Source organism: Elephantulus edwardii, unplaced genomic scaffold, assembly GCF_000299155.1.
Source record: "Elephantulus edwardii isolate Elephantulus edwardi_28Jun2011 unplaced genomic scaffold, EleEdw1.0 scaffold00049, whole genome shotgun sequence".
NCBI lineage: Eukaryota > Metazoa > Chordata > Mammalia > Macroscelidea > Macroscelididae > Elephantulus > Elephantulus edwardii.
The window spans coordinates 6020716-6024210 of record NW_006399799.1 but is presented as its reverse complement, the minus strand read 5'-3'; positions in this window follow the sequence as shown (position 1 = coordinate 6024210).

Here is a 3495-nt window from a genome sequence, read left to right as displayed (position 1 = left end):
AAAAAAAAAAGGAATGCAGCATATTTAATCAATGCTTGAAAATTCTGAAAAATGCACATAAATCAAACTTGAATCTCAAGTCATCTTGAAAAAGGCTAGTAAAATGTACACACAAAAAAACTTACACATCCATTTCTTTCCTAAGTATACCTTTTAGGGGAATTCTATGATAGGAAGCATGTGTTCTGTGCTATCAGTATATGGTTCATCTATTAACATCAGAGCAAAACTTAGAAATGAGAGAAATTCCAGGGAATCTAGACAAGAAATTGACTGAGCAGAAAGAGAAGATGACTCTCAATAAAACTTAAGTGTGACTACCACAATGAGGTTTGAGCATGACAAAGAGCATGAGGACAGTGTGGGACAGAGTAAGGTTTAGATCTGTTGTTCCCAGGGTCACCATGAGTTATCAATTGGACAGCACCTGACAATATTTATACGTGGACAACAGGCTGAATTTGTTACGTACCTTCTAAGGGCTGACAGGATAAACGGAAGGAGAGTTGGTTGGATTTTATATATTTTTAAAAAAATATAGGACACTGCACTAAGAGGAAGTTATTGGAAAGGTAGTTTGTTATTTTTTTTAATTGAAATTTTAATGAATATTATAGCGAACTTGGATTTCCATTCATTCATTGTTGTACATTTTCCTCCCTGCCCACCCCTCCCCCGAGTTTGCTTTTCTCTTTGAAAAGAAGAAAATCCTTCATTGTTATACAATCCTCACCTCCAACCCCTCCCCTTTACTATGCAGCTACTACTCTGGACTCTCTTCATGCAAACACTACTTAACCATATATTCCCTTTAAACAGTTCTCTCCCTCATGTTTCAATGCAGTGTACATTATTTATCCCCTTTTCCTATTGACCCCTGTAACCCGTTGTCAGTCCTGTTTTACAACTGTGGCACTATGCAGTATTTGTCCTTTTGTGACTGAGATAATTCACTCAGCATAATGTCCTCCAGGGTCACACATTTTGTATAAGATTTCATGGGTTCCTTGTTTTTCAATGCTGCATAGTATTCCATTGTGTGACTACACCACAGCTTCTCTATCCATTTGTTGATGGGCACTTGGGTTGTTTCCAACTCTTTGCTATTGTGAACAATGCAGCAATAAACATAAATATATATATATCTGCTTGGGTGGCAGTTCTAATTTCTTTAGGGTATATTCCCAGTAGTGGGATTGCTGGATCAAATGGTTATTTCTATTTCCAACTTTTTGAGAAAACACCATACTGCCTTCCACAGTGACTGCACCATTTTTCACTCCCACCAACAGTGAGTAAGGGTTCCAGTTTCTCCACAACCATGCCAGCATTTGTTGTTTGCTGCTCTTCGGAATTTTGCTATTTTAACTGTGGTAAGGTGTTTTGATTTGCATCTCTTTTAGAGCTAGGGATTCTGAACATTTCTTCATGTGTTTGTTTGCCATCTGAATGTCTTCTTTGGTGAAATGTTCATATCCTAAACTCATTTTGCAATTGGGTTGTTTACCTTTCTCTTATTGTACTGTATAAACTGTAGATGTTAAGTCCTTTATCAGACATGTTATTACCAAGTATTTTTTCCAGTTGGAGAAATTTTTTTTATGTACATAGGGATCTGATTCTTAGAAGGTCCCATTCGGCTATTTTATCCTCTCCCATTATAGGCAATCTTACAGTTTTGAAAGTCTTTTGTTATTCAAATATATGCTCCTACATCTAGTGCCAAAGAGGAAGAGAGAGAGAATTTTTACCAGATTCTGTAACCTGAAATTGACCAAAAACACAACCAGGATGCGAAAATGCAATCAGGATTAATGTTAACTGGTGACTGGAATGCAAAAATAGGAAACAATGAAAACTTATATATAATGAAGACTAGCATAGTCAGCAACTTAAAGAATGCTTGTTTTACCTCAGAGGCTCCTTTCCCTATATTCTCAGGGGACTTTAGTTAGCAAGTAATTTTAGTTCTCATGTTACCACTGAAGAATACTTCTCATTTTGTTAAAACTCTCAAGCTTTACTATCATAATGAAGATAATAAGTAGCCCAAGTTAACAAACAGCTGCCTATGGGTTTCTTCCAGGGCTCATTAAGAAAAAAAGCTTTTAAAAAAAGAAAACCCAAACAAAAAATCATCCCCAAACACCCAACAAAATCAAGCAGTCAAATGCAGCATTTAATTATTTAAAAAAAAATTATTATTAAGACCTTGAGTTACTGTAATCACCTAGAAAGCTTAAAAAAAATTCCATCCATGAAGACTCTATATAGTTCAGAAAGTCTGGAAGGGATTCAGAGTCAGTGCACTATGAATACTACAGATTCAAGGAACAGATCAGTGGTCCTTCTTCATCAAATAAACAATGTACCACTGATATATATGTTTATAACCCTTCCAGAAGTAAGTTAACATCTTATTGCTCTTCAGATCAAATTATTTCCCCCAAATAAGTCGTATCATAAAATATTCTTTTTTTTTGGGGGGGGAGGGTTGTGTAAAGAATGCGTGTATATGTAAGAAACATAATCACTTATTAAAAAACCAAAACCCCAAATAGGCCGTTGTTCACTGTTCTTCCTAGCTGGACCGCACCTGTGGTTAATGTACAGGGACTGACCAAAGTTTCAGTAATATCACTCAAGGACCCAAAGCTTCTTCAGCCTCAGAAGGCATGATATAATCTTCTACGGCCACATAGTGAGGGTCAATAAAAGTCAAGGCTTAAATGAGCTTCGTGGTCAGTGGCCATGCATAGAAACTGAAGTCCCTCTTTGGAATTGGATCTGTCCAAGTTAAGACCCTGCCCAGGATTTACCCTATGTATCTCTTCTTTTATATCCTTTTGGCTCTAATAAATCTATAGTTTTAAGTATGGTATATTTGCTTTAGTTTCTGTCAAGTCATTTCAGCAAACTAGGAAACTCACAGCCATTGAAAGTTTTAACTTGTAAACCCTGACCTAGTTCTAAAAGATGATGTCCACTAAAACTCTAAGGTGGCTAGAACTGAAAACTGAGCTGTGTGAGGAATGGCAAAGAGGACAGAGAAGTGAGGTGAGATTGGGCCCATCCTCATACTCGAAACATGTGAAGGAGAAAAACAGGCTATTTTCTTTCAAGAACAGTCTCTGAAAAATACAGACACTAGAGTCTGAGTCATTTTAGACTTGAAGGCATCTGGGCCAGAGCAACTTTCAGTATACTGGTTATTGTATACCACAGAGTCTGAAGTGACCCATAGCTGACCATCTGGCTGGTTTTTAGAGGCAGTTAATCACAGTGGAGGAGACTGCCCATCTTCTCCCCTTGAAACTGCAGTGCAGTTCTTGCTACTAGGCCACCAGAGCTCTCTACAGTGATTATTAGGGACACATTTCAAGCCCAAAAGCCAAAACAAGAAATAGCATTTAGGCTGAATGTAAGGTTTACTGCCAATAAAGGAAAAAGAAGAGATGCTCATTGACAAAGAACACTCTTTTTTTTTTTTAATTT